The sequence below is a fragment of the Zootermopsis nevadensis genome, unplaced genomic scaffold (assembly GCF_977971745.1).
Source record: "Zootermopsis nevadensis isolate Lab colony 2312 unplaced genomic scaffold, Znev_1.0 Znev_ptg000003l, whole genome shotgun sequence".
NCBI lineage: Eukaryota > Metazoa > Arthropoda > Insecta > Blattodea > Termopsidae > Zootermopsis > Zootermopsis nevadensis.
Genome location: NW_028259135.1, coordinates 99,469 through 114,274, shown reverse-complemented (window position 1 = coordinate 114,274; position 14,806 = coordinate 99,469).

The following is a 14,806-nucleotide window of genomic DNA, read 5'->3' as shown; positions in this document are numbered from 1 at the left end:
ACCTTTGGAAGAACCGCGTTTTTATAATTGGAGCATTATAATTTCAGATATCATAGTACGATGTAAGATTTGAGGTTTTCACAGCGGCGAGTATGAAGATTCCTGTCTTCTGGGTTGCGCTGTGTAGTCTGGTTGTTGTTAGCCAACGTTTCAGAGGTCATAGTGCCTCCGTCATCAGTATGACCTCTGAAACGCTGGTAAACATCGACCAGACAACACAGCGCAACAACCCAGAAGACAGAAATCTTCATACTCATCGCCCTGATGATGGAGGCAGTATAACCTCCGAAACGTTGGTAAACATCGACCAGACTACACAGCGCAACAACCCAGAAGACAGAAATCTTCATACTCATCGCCCTGATGATGGAGGCAGTACGACCTCTGAAACGTTGGTAAACATCGACCAGACTACACGGAGCAACAACCCAGAAGACAGAAATCTTCATACTCATCGCCCTGATGATGGAGGCAGTACGACCTCTGAAACGTTGGTAAACATCGACCAGACTACACGGAGCAACAACCCAGAAGACAGAAATCTTCATCATAGTACGACCCGTCAAATGTAATGGGAATGAACATTTTTTGTGTTGAGCAATTAAATTTATCGCAACATCTTTGCAAATTTCATTTAAAGTTCAAATAAATAAAATTTCTTTAAAAAGTAAATGAAGTGTGATATCCTTTTGATTTCAAACTCTGTGCTCCAACCAAATTCAGACTGTTTTAAGGTACTAATCTTGCATCTGCTAGGAGAGATTAAGTAAAACCATTAAGAACCTATCATAATAATACCTATGGGCTGAGAAAGGAAACTAAGACCTCCCAAATATGGAGCACTTTGGCAAAAAGCAGTAAATTAAACAAGATCTGAATACAACCTAGATGGTCTCCTCAAACATCAGTTTTCTTTCATTCATATAAATAAAAATGGTCCCACATCATGATTACTCTTGATATTTAAAAGGCCATGTGTATTAAAGAAAATAATTTGTAAGTAAAAGGCTACAGAGCCAAAAAAACATAAATGATACTGCCCTTCAAGTTATGCAATAACTTATGACATGTTATATGGGGGGGGGGGGGGTGTAAAAGACAAACTGAATAATGTTTCCAGACACAAGAACTTTCTTAGCAAAGATGTGGCTTGGCATGAGTGTGAGTCACTCCAGGGGTACCCCAGTCTCCTATAAATAGTATACTTCCCCTTACCACAATTATGCAAGGTCAGGTAGGCCAGTTCAGTTCAGAGAAAGGGAGGCTGGGATGAAAGTATATTTAGCAGTATTTGGAATTGCACCATCATCTTCTTTGTGCTGGACAATGTATCTGTATCTCCAGAATCCTTTCTCCTGGCCTCAAAATTCAGAATTAAAAGAAAGCTGAAAGCATTATATGGGCAACTACATTATATTCACAAACAGAACTTCATGAAACATCTAACAAAAACAGAACAACTGATAAGACCCAAGTAAACCTATCTTTTCTCCTGAAGATGATCCTTACCAAATTTCATCATAATTATGAACTTACAGACTACCTTTCTTGTATGTATCCTTGGCTCTGCCTCAGTGTTGACAAAATTAAAAACACCCATATTCTTTGAATCACTCCTTTACAAACTTGTACTCAATTATTTTTCATGCATTAAAAAATAGTGACATGATAAAATCTAACTTAGATATTTTTCTTTTCATTTGCTGTAAAGCTTGATTCACCAAATTAGGATGAGCAACCACAACATGAACTAGCCATTTAAAATCAGTACAAAGTGCTTAGCAGCTGCAGTCACACATTATGCATGTAACAAAGTTCAAAGACCACAGATCATTACTCACATAATAACAAATGAATAAATAAAAAGTGTTATAGTTATTAAAGTTAAAACAAACACGTGTTCCATGCAAGCACATAAAAATACAAGACATAAACATGATCTCTATGTGCCAAATGCTAACCTTACTAAATATCAAAAAGGAGCAAACTATACAGGTATCAAGTTATTTAATAATCTTCCACCAACAATTAAAAGTCTAAATTATGATATAAAGGTATTCAAGCCTGCATTGAAAGATTCGTGCTATGTTGATTGAGCTGTAGTTTACGATCCTAGGTGTTCTTCCGTGTGGTTGGTTTCATAAATTATTGGAAGGTTTTTAGGTTATGGATATGTTTGGTAGTTGGTTTCTTATAGGCGAAGTTGGTAGCTCGTTTCGCCTTTTTTTTTCCTTTACTTCCTGTCGTTTTTAAGGGATTACCTGTCTCACATAAAGCAATCTCTTCACTGGCAAGTCAACACTTTTCAATCATGGGACAACTGCTACTGTGCATCACCCGATAAGGACTGTTTAGAAACTCCCTCTCATGTTTTCAGAAGAGTGCATATTATGCAGGGATCAAAATTTTCAACAGTCTACCATCTGATCTCTCACGTCTTGTAAATAAAAAGGCACAATTTAAACCAGCATTGTTACTAGACACTCTATTATCCTCACATCCAATTTTATGTCTTCCCTTCGGGGTTTTTTTCAGACCCAAAATCCGTATTCACTTGTAATTTCTAAGCCATCCCCGATTTTTACCACGATTAATACTTTATTTCTGGATCCTCTGCAAGTCCGCGGTTCAACTACCGACAGCGACACAATCAAGTTCGGTCCAATTCAATAATATACACATAAGATACGGTGAATTTTTCCTTCGGGTACACCGGCTGGAACGTGATGCTGTCCACGTATCTCCATCTAGCTAGCTGTTAAAGATGCACGTACCAAAACCTTCAATAACCCATACGCCTTCATGCCGTAGTGCGTAATTAAACACGGACGCAACTTATCTTTAAAAAGAAATTAGTCTATCACGTGTAAGTAATAAGATGATGAGAAAGAAAAAGAAGATGAAGATTTGCAATTCGTTTTGCCTTCAAGGATGGAAATAAGGACTTCATTAGATAAAATCTCTCAACTACGGGATACTGGCAAAAACTAAGCTACAAACTACTACGACTACTGCAACATTGAAGAGATAAATTTCACCCACCAGCGATGAACTGGAGACTTCTCAGATGACGTCGTCGCTGGACATGGCAATCGTCCGTTGTTTCTCGTGTCGTCTGCTACAAGTTCACTCACGTTTCAGAGCTACGCGCTACCTCCATTCACAAAGCAATGAGCAATTTTAGTTGACTTCTTTTTTTTTTTTTTGGGGGGGGGGGGAGGCTCTCTATGACTTCTGTATTATTTGATTTATATATAATATGAGCGACGTTCTTTGCAAATGACTTGACAATGCGAGCTTTCATAACTCTGAAAGAACAAGGGAATTAATAGAAAGTGTCGGATGCAAAGTTGTATTTTTGCCGTCATACTCGCTAGATTTAAATCCAATTGAGAACTTTTGGTTTGCCATCAATGCACACTTTAATTTGCTAGTACGCTAATATATAATTAATAATTATAATGTAACAAGTCATGGAAATTTTAGCTGCTGTTAAAATCTGATCTCATTGGAAGTCAACTCATATGCGAAAATTTAAAGACGAAATAGTGACATATGTCGTTCTTCTACCTGTTATAAAGGGAGATGGAAACAAAGGTATACAAGCAAGTGTTACAGTTTTCGTTGTTTCTACAATTGGAAAAAATAAAAGTACAAGTTATTTATTTATTTATTTATTAAATAACATCTTGAACATATAACAATCTGAAAACTTTATTTAAAATCTCAGCGTCTGGCGTTTCACTTATTTCGGCTTCAAAAAGCCTGTATTATTTTATTCACACTTTATTTGCATGTGATTTCGTTGTCCACTACGTCTCGTCCCTAATTTCAGTGTGGATCTCCCATCAATCCACACTTTAATGTCATAGTACTGATGCCTACGATACCATAAATCTCAATCACTTTCACTGAATGAACTTTGTCTGCGTCAGAGGTGGTTAAATTTGGACTGTACGTCTGTCCTGCAATATGATTGTAATCTAAGGGCAAAGCTATGTAAATAAACAACGATAATGTAGTTTTCAGCCCCATGAAATTTTCCAAATTGAAAATCTTCCCCGCTTTATAGTTTGTGTTAGCAGACGCTTAAGTCACCTCAAAATTACTTAACTTGAAAAGCTAGCCGTTACTCAGATCATCAAAAGAGAAAATCCCCACTTTTCAAAATCCGGAAATCTTCTACGTGAATTTCCGAAGCCCACCACTGCAACTTAACGCATGGTCTGTGACCTCACACCCTCAACATTTCTAATATTGTGGGCAAACTAACTGCGTCTTTGCTGGATTCCGCTGATATTCCGTTGCAGCGCAGCGGCTGGACTGCAGGGTCGATGATGTTGTTAGTGGTTAAGAATGCATGCAGCTACAACTCTACTCTAACCCGTCTATCCTCTGAGGGTAGGAAGAAGGCGAAAAAGAAGAAAAGAAAGAAGAAAAAGAGTAAATAGAAAGAATCTGGATTCATTTTTCTCAAGGGATGGAAACAAGCAAAATATTAATTCGAGACTCAAAATTAAGGAACATTGGAAGGAGTTTAACCCCTGCACCCCAGACGTTAGTCTTGTGTTAATTTAAAATTAAAGTAATTCGTTTCACTCGCCAGCAAAGATGGTAGGAACGAAATATGCCGGAGAGATGACCGCCGACACTGGAAACACGACAAGAGTGCAGCGTCCGGGTGGAAGCGGCTGCGGAACTCCGGGTTCCCCGGAGCGTGTAGACGCAACCGCGCGGGTGAAAATGCCATGAAGATCCTCCTCTGAGTTTCGGAACCACGAAGATTCACTCGCCTTTCCCCTGAAACCAGACAGAATGTCCCATATAATGACAAGAATTTATATGTAGGGTCTGAAGCTCCATATTATTCATATTAATGGAATATAATTTCTCATTGTACTCACACGAGTCCATTTTCGGCGTCTCGTGTTGAATGGCGTAACAGACTTCACGATTATCCTGACCGCCGCGGAAACCTTAATTAAATGTCACGTGGTTGTTACTGCTGACCTAGAAGCCGACGAAGCATCTCCTTCTTTCAGACCATTTTGAATTGCAAAAAGAGTCAGACCAATGATTTCAAAAGATATGCCGATATTTACGGGCACTGAAATTGAACTGATGGGCGTTATCGGAAGGTAATTGAAAATAGTAGTCCATGAGTTTCGAACTCAGTACTGCCACATCATATCACGCAGCTCCTGTTGGATGATGTAAGTAGCGTCTGGAAGTACCGGATACACCACCTGGCGGTACATGACGGCTGCAGGATACAAGCATATTCTGGAAAACAAGTAAATATATATATATATATTATTGTCACTGGTTTTTAAATTCGTGTTAATTTTCCAAAATTCCAGATGCAAATATAAGACAGCTCCCAATATCCCTCAGTAAACATTAGTGTTGGTAGTAATAAATTACTCGATTCTATACTGAAATATCAATCTGGAGTCAAGCACGTTGGCTCTGAGATCTCTGGCACACGATGAGTACGAGATATTAGAATAATTGAAATATAACAGAAGAATTACCTCCGTATGTTCTCATAAGTCTTTGAGCTCAAAATTAGCAGCTTTTGGATGCACCAGCTACAAAACCACACGGTCCATGACGGCTACTGTTGAAACCTGCAAGTGGATGCAAGGACATGGACATTAAGATGATGACCTTCAAAACCATAAAATGAGGATAGACAAATATAAAGAAGTTCGGTTTAATCTACGTGTTACATTTCCAACACCCAAGGTGTTCGAATGAACCGGCTTCCAGAATCCTGGAGTGAGATTTGGTAAAATATTGTATAATTTCATAGTTAAAGAGCAAACTGACATTTATTATGTTGGCAATGAGAGTTCTGGTTGAAGTGGGTGGGAAAATTCCAGAACAAATTATGTATAGCAGAAAATAATATCTCAGCTTACTCACATAAATTTCGAGTTCGATGCCGGAACATAATTTCAGGCATGACGTCTGCATCTTCTAGATTGTCCATGGCGGCTTTAAATTAAACCGGCAACACGATACAAGAGCACATTTATATTAAGATGATATTTCGGGAAAGCTAAATAAGAAAGGGAACTCGGATATAAGCTCTTGTTACATTCTCAAGACACCACATTTGAATATAAATCACGTTCCAAAATCCTGCAACGATCTTCAGTGCAGATCGTAATAAAACATTCAAATCAATATATAAACTGCAAGCTGACATGTAGTATTTTGGTTCTGAGAGTCTCCCTTGGTCCCTTTTGGCAGAAGGTCGCAAGTGCACGGATGTAAATATGGATTTTGGCGCCATGTGGACTCCTACGTAGATGCTAACGTCCTGGTAAAATACTCTTTCCATCTCAGATTTGAGAGTTTTACGGCGATGAGGATAATTATGTTCTTATAAGCTTTGGTGACGTGTAGACTTGTTGCTAAATTCCAAAGTTTCTCAGAAACAAACTCTATCAGAATTCAGTACTGAAGATGTGAGAATCGACACATTATCTTTCTGGGAAACGTTGGTGTCATCGACGATATCACGTGACCATACCTCAAAGCAAATACCATCCTTCTCCTTTACAAACATCAGTTGGTTAATGCTGTTTAAGAAAATATTATTTTCGGAATTATACGAAATCCATTAATACACTTTGCGGTTTTAAAATTAGATTTACTGAAAATTGAAGTACATGGTAGATTTAATTGTTTTCAGCGTTGAACGTTTATCAAAACTTATTTTAACGTGGCAATGTACTGCTATTCATTTCATAGGACGTCATTTAACAGTTTATTAACATTAATTACGATGATAGCAAACCAAATTTAAACATAACAGTGTGTTGTTCATTAATATTTACAACTTTTATTTATCAGACTAGAAGACAAAAGATTCTAAATTCATGGTCAACGTTATTTTGATTAGAACATACAAACAGCTTGGTTGAAAGTTATCTCCTAAACACAACACACTCTTTTCTGAAATGCTAGACTAATTATAGAAAAAGCACTCATTAAAAGCAAATTGGGGGGGGGATGCGGGTATTATCTGTCCCGACACTACGCCTCGGCCTTACATCTTCAATCTGCGCGTAAATTGTTATCTCCTGTTCTCACTGTGGTGATTGTGATGATTAAGTTTACCGACGTTTAGGAAGTGATATTGCTACCTCCATCATAACAGCGATGATGGTGGGCCCTTGTGATGACGCAACATCACAAAAGACATTCATAAAACATTCTTCGGTTATGATTATTTGCTCCCAAGTGATTTTGGACCTTACGGGATAACATTTATAAATAACCGTTGCCATGGTAACGCTGCTAAGAGATGTTGGGTCTAATCGGATAATTATTATGATTATTATTGTTTACTACTTTACATTTTTGCCGTCATTCTTAGCGGGCAATTTATTAGTCTTAAAATTTTGTCCGTTATACCCCATAAAATGGCAGGATTCTTCTAAAAGATGAACTTGAAATTACATTGAATAAAGCGATAGCTGTCTACATTTAATGTGTCTTAAAATATGCTTCAGTATACTAAAAATCACGAGAAAGATCTCTAACGATTGTCTGTCGACGGGGAGAGATTCGAACCCGAAACCTATCGAGTAGGACAACTCAATATTTATTTCTTGTATGTTTACTTACCCAACACTCCTGATCTGTGGAACTAACCCTAACAGACTACGTGCGCGATGAGGGACCATTACATCAAAGGAAGACAGTGATTTCTATCTACACCAAGACATTCCAACAGCACCAGGTTCTAGCCAGTGTGCTCAACGGTTAAACGGGTACGGGGTTACTGCGACCTGCTGTAAACATCTGACCAGTAACGAAGTATTACGGAACAGAGAATGACGTCCACACGTTCATAATCCCATGCTCTGGCAAAACAGATACGGGTGTAATTTTTCAATATTCGATTTAAAAGAAATTGGATAATCATCATTTTATGCGGAAAAGTTTACAAAGATATGAGAGACTCAAACAAGGAACAGAAATGTGATTAGTCCGTGAAACATTAAACAAGAATAATCTCTTTTAAAATTGACATATTGCAGAGGATATAGAGTCTGGATGTAATGACTCATACAACCCGGATTTAAAGAAATCAGATATTATTCGTTCAAGTATCATGTCGAGTAACAAATATTTCCGAGGAACATATTTCTTCCATCCTCAGGGCTAAAGATTGATGAGCATTAATGTTACATTCTACAACATTAGGTGTAACTGGGAGGATAATATTAAAATTGTTCTTACGGAAATACTTTTCAAGTTTGCGAAATGGATTAATATAGCTCAGGAAAGACACCAGTGACGGGATTTTGTGAACACTACGCTGAACTTTCCATTCAAGGCGGATAATTTGACTGGCTGAGCCTATTGTTAGCTTCTAACTCCCACCTCAGAAATTCGCAAGACTACCTTTGATGGTCATATCGATGGCAAAGCATGTAAAATTTAAAAAAAATGTTGTACGGCATCTGGTGTCATTTCAATAAAATAAATTCTTTCTAAAATAATTAATAATGCCATACACGCATACGATAAAAATATAAAATAAAGTCTCACTGATTATTACAGAAATTTGGACATATAATAATAATAATATTTGCTTTAAAGGGTTATTTTGATCTGGGACCATGCACAGCTACTGTATAACTCACAGTCGAACGCACGTATATGTACGATGGTGTCCGACGCTACCAGAAGCTTGCTGGAATATCGGATGGATACCGGCCTTGCGATACGACCTTAAGGTCAAAACGTGGCCCCCATTTCCAAACAACCATTCGCAGTCAATACTCTTCGTTTCTAACACGTACTACTAACATTACACAGACCGATTTTCGTCAAATTCGATATTAACTGTATGTCACTATCTGTTACCTTCCATTGGTACTATCAGCCTTGACCCTCGTTATTAATTTATGTATTAAAAGTACAAAGCCACGATTAAGAATATCCATAAATTTAAACTTGCATGCATCTAGGAAAAAATTTCTGAATGGATTAGGCATTGGACAAGGCAGGTAGCTCCAAAATTGACTTTCGATATTACGCCCGTGCGCACAGACATGTTTAATCTGTTACCATGCACTTGGGCAAACATTACACGGATCCCTAGGGTCAAATCAACAGGTCACGCCGCCATTGTACCAATTCTTTCAAGTACTGCATAAATTTTTGACGGCGTCTCCACGAACAGCGGAGAATTTTATGGAAGTGCATTAAGACGCACTCTTTCAACCAAGGTCAACAGTTCATGACACGAAATAACAGAAAAAGATAATTATTTGTCTGAATTCGATTCTACAAGGAATTTAATCCATGGTTACACGTGATATGAGCAATGCGACAAAGTTGGAGAATGTGTAATATTCCTAAGAATTCCATTCACGCAGTGCATTTATTGAGACTATCTGCTGGTTTCTTCCAGCTTAAAACATGTTTTCAAACACGGCAGCAATTTCTTTCTCGTACTGAACACGTACACGTGTTCAACCTATCAAATGGGACACGAAGTGCTGGAAACAGCGACTTCTTCAAGTTTTGCTATTATTCTCGAGACAATGTTCAATGGCGCAACAAATATTCGAGCTGAGGAACGGCTGGATTTTAGAGCAACCCACACCTGAACGCGGTCCTAAATTCGTCAGAATCTGTCGAGAATCGATGAACCAATTTACTGTAACCTGAGTGTCAACCCATCCTAATCTTCGGAACTTATTAAAAACACAGACAGACAGACAGACAGACAGAGAGAGATGCTTCAACTAAGTTAACAGTCCTATAATATTTCTTGATGATTTAGACAGGCGTAATACTTCGTTTCTCACTCTGTAAGACAATCCGAACTTGAAAACAATTAGGGAAAGAGATTCAAGAAGATTATTTACAAGCGAGTGGGGCGAAGTAATACTGATAAAGAAAAAGGCATGTAAACGGTACATTAAGCCTTCAACAGAGAATACTAAATACCAAGTAGTTCAATTCTGAAAGTTTACTTCAACGTATGTACCAATATGTGTATGTGTCTATACACGAAGAGAAAGGCTTTGACCAGTTAAACGACTGTCAGCTACACGATGACTGCCGTACATGTTTACATCAAGAGAGACGAAGAAACTGGTCTCATACCGCAAGTGTGCGTGTCTATCACCGGACACGCAACGTCTCTGTGATTGTCTGCATTTCCTCCTTTCCCATCAACAATTCTCAAATGATCTGTAACTTTTCCTTTCTGTTTCCAACTCATAAAAGAACTCGATTCCTTACCGTACGTAGGGGGTTTCAAACATTCTTTGATTTTGGCGATATCGGTACCTTCGCGAAATCCCAGTACTCAGACACTACATTACCGTCGAGACATACTAATTTTTAATTTCCCACAGAACACTATCTACGAAAGTCATTATAATTTTTAATCAACCTCGAAATAATACATCACCGTACTCACCCGAGTCCATCGCTCGCTGGTGCCTCATCGTTTCAGACGTCTCGAGCCAGACGACGTCACAGAGCAGCGTCCAGGAGCGAGACGTGGAAAAATCTTCTGGTTCAGAGGTTCACGACGGCGATGAAGAATGATGATATCATAATCACCGTGAATGTGAAGAGGGCTCCGCCAATCACCTCAAAGCAGATATAATGACAAGAATTTATAATTACGTCGCTTCTGTACGTACGCTCTGAAACTCGATCAGTGGGCATTATCTGACAATTTCTCATTGTACTCACCGGAGTCCTTAGTTCGCTGCTGCTGTAATATAATTTTCGGGTTGTCGTGTTAGCGACCTCACGATGTAAGCGGCCGTCATCCTCACCGCTCCGTAAACCTCAAGTCTTGAACGAGTGTCACGTGGTTGTTACCACTGACCTAGAAGGAGACGGAATGCGTGGGCAGTATCACAGAACAATCAAAACGTAAAATAGAATATCATCTCAGAATACTTAGTTCAGTGTTGCAACGTCATTTCAGCCATCTTGTCTTGTGTGACGCAGGCCAAGTCACGTTGTATCGGTAACAGCACGCAATATAAGTTTTTCTCTCAACGTACTTTCAGAACTCTCTACTTCAGAGGACGGAATATTTCATGCAACTCACCTTGAATGACTTAAGTAGGCTCGCGTTGTACAGGACGTAGCACCCGAGGACACAAAACAGGACACATGTACTCTCGCATGTGCGTGTCACAGTCCTTGAGAAAAATATATAGACGATCTTATATCACTCCACTTTCTCCATGGAAAAGCGACGTAATTCACCTGTAAAGCCGCCAGACAGAAATGCCGATAAGTCAGGGTCGTTATCTATCCGACCAGGTTAAATCTGTATTCATTATGATAAGGTCAAATCCAGGAGTCAATTATAATAAATATTACAATTTTCATCGATTTGTGCTTACATTACACGTACAGTGAATGGCAAAAGAGGTGGAAATCCACACAATAAGAATTTATTATTATTTTCGCTTCAGATTCCAGGATTAAATTTTCAATGGTGCAAGGGTTTAAGTCGAATAAAATCTAACTCAACGATTTTTGTAATTTCTAGAGAAAATCGGTTAGTATTTTCATTATCACGAATTCGCCTGCATTCTTTAGAGCCTCGTACTACCACCACGAAAGCTTCAACAACTCTTTGGCTGTCGAACAAATCGATAATTAAACCAAACACAAGCTGAGACGTAATATCAAAATGGCTGACTGAAGCCCCAACTTACGTAAAGACTGAACACGTACGCGCTGTACCGGAGCAGGAGACAGACAACCAGAAACAAACTCAACTTGTCCGTAGGAAACAAGTTTCGCGGAGCATGCCGGGAAAGGCAAAGATGAAAACCTCATCCACCGCGTGTCGGCAGAGATGACTAAGGGGAAGATAAAATTATACGTCCAGTAATAAAACACTAGAAGCGAAAATACTACGAGCAGCGAAAACTCAATGATTTAATCGAATGAAACCAAATCGCGGGACGGAGGGTCAGCCTCAGGTCGTAAATGGCCGTAGAGAATAAAACAAGGCTCGAAAAACGTAAAATAAACGGCAGCGTCCTCTGTGCGGGAACATCGGGACCCACCAAAAGCGCCGTTACCCACAGAGGGCGCAAGTTATTATTTTGCTTTAAGAGGTTTGTTTTAAGTTCCTATGACCACTTAGCGGCTGGGGTTGAGCCCCCCTGTCGTATTATTCCATATCAATTACCGCGCTTTCGTTGCTGGTACTATTTTCGAATTTTGAGTGGTCCTCTTATTATACCTAATCTTACTATGCTCTTGCTATATCCCCTAGACAAGATCTGTTGCCAGGTGGGTTAGTCGAAAGAGTTGAACGACTCGCCTCGCCCACGAGGTCCTGTTTTGCGTAGCGTGCGAGCGCAAAGCCAACGAGTTGGACTCGTCCGACTCGGGCGGTTCGTTGGAACCCGCCACCAGGCGCCCGGCGCCCGGCGCCCAGGCCATTGTCCGGAGCCGGGTCCGCGCCACTGCTCGCTCAAGAAACGGCCTGGGCCTCCACCTCCTTTCGTGGGGGTTAGGGCCGGGGGGGGTTAGGGCCGGGGGGGTTAGGGCCAGGGGGGGTTAGGGCCAGGGGGGGTTAGGGCCAGGGGGGGTTAGGGCCAGGGGGGGTTAGGGCCGGGGGGGTTAGGGCCGGGGGGGTTAGGGCCGGGGGGGTTAGGGCCGGGGGGGTTAGGGCCGGGGGGGTTAGGGCCGGGGGGGTTAGGGCCGGGGGGGTTAGGGCCGGGGGGGTTAGGGCCGGGGGGGTTAGGGCCGGGGGGGTTAGGGCCGGGGGGGTTAGGGCCGGGGGGGTTTTAGGTTACGTTAATTTTTTTAAATTTAAATTTTTAGAAAATTTTCGAAAAATCAAAAAACTTGGGAAATCGTCGAAAAAGCTAGGTTAGTTTAGTTTAGGTTAGGTTAGGTTAGGTTAGGTAAGGTAAGGTTAGGTTAGGTTACGTTAGGTTAGGTTAGGTTAGGTTAGGTTAGGTTACGTTAGGTTAGGTTAGGTTAGGTTATTTTTTTAAATTTTCAATTTTTCGAAAATTTTCGAAAAATCGAAAAACGTGGGAAATCGTCCAAAAAGCGCACAAAACCAAAAATTTTTGAAAAATTCTGAATTCAAATTTTTTTCGAAAATTTCGAAAATATTTAGTTTTCTTCGCGTTTCATGCCATTTACAGCCACTTTTAATTTTTTGAAAATTTCGAAAATTTTTGAAAATTTTAATTTTTTCGAAAATTTTCGAAAAATCGAAAAACGTGGGAAATCGTCCATAAAGCGCAGAAAACCAAAAAATTTTCAAAAATTCTGAATTCAAATTTTTTTTGGAAAATTTCGAAAATCTTTAGTTTTCTTCGCGTTTCATGCCATTTACAGCAACTTTTAATTTTTTGAAACTGTTTGAAAATTTTTTAAAATTTCAATTTTTTCGAAAATTTTCGGAAATTTCGAAAAAAGGGAAATCGTCGAAATTGCTAGGTTAGGTTAGGTTAGGTTAGGTTAGGTTAGGTAAGGTTAGGTTAGGTTAGGTTAGGTTAGGTTAGGTTAGGTTAGGTTAGGTTAGGTTAGGTTAGGTTAGGTTAGGTTAGGTTACGTTAGGTTAGATTAGGTTACGTTAGGTTAGGTTAGGTTAGGTTAGGTTAGGTTAGGTTAGGTTAGGTTATTTTTTAAATTTTCAATTTTTCGAAAATTTTCGAAAAATCGAAAAACGTGGGAAATCGTCCAAAAAGCGCACAAAACCAAAAATTTTTGAAAAATTCTGGATTCAAATTTTTTTCGAAAATTTCGAAAATATTTAGTTTTCTTCGCGTTTCATGCCATTTACAGCCACTTTTAATTTTTTGAAAATTTCGAAAATTTTTGAAAATTTTAATTTTTTCGAAAATTTTCGAAAAATCGAAAAACGTGGGAAATCGTCCATAAAGCGCAGAAAACCAAAAAATTTTCAAAAATTCTGAATTCAAATTTTTTTTCGAAAATTTCGAAAATCTTTAGTTTTCTTCGCGTTTCATGCCATTTACAGCAACTTTTAATTTTTTGAAAATTTTTGAAAATTTCAATTTTTTCGAAAATTTTCGGAAATTTCGAAAAAAGGGAAATCGTCGAAAATGCTAGGTTAGGTTAGGGTAGGTTATGTTAGGTAAGGTTAGGTTAGGTTAGGTTAGGTTAGGTTAGGTTAGGTTAGGTTAGGTTAGGTTAGGTTAGGTTAGGTTAGGTTAGGTTAGGTTAGGTTAGGTTAGGTTAGGTTAGGTTAGGTTAGGTTAGGTTAGGTTAGGTTAGGTTAGGTTAGGTTAGGTTAGGTTAGTTTATTTTTTTAAATTTTCAATTTTTCGAAAATTTTCGAAAAATCGAAAAACGTGGGAAATCGTGCAAAAAGCGCACAAAACCAAAATTTTTTGAAAAATTCTGAATTCAATTTTTTTTTCGAAAATTTCGAAAATATTTAGTTTTCTTCGCGTTTCATGCCATTTACAGCCACTTTTAATTTTTTGAAAATTTCGAAAAATTTTGAAAATTTTAATTTTTTCGAAAATTTTCGAAAAATCGAAAAACGTGGGAAATCGTCCATAAAGCGCAGAAAACCAAAAAATTTTCAAAAATTCTGAATTCAAATTTTTTTTCGAAAATTTCGAAAATCTTTAGTTTTCTTCGCGTTTCATGCCATTTACAGCAACTTTTAATTTTTTGAAACTTTTTTAAAATTTTTTAAAATTTCAATTTTTTCGAAAATTTTCGGAAATTTTGAAAAAAGGGAAATCGTCAAAAATGCTAGGTTAGGTTATGTTAGGTTAGGTTACGTTAGGTA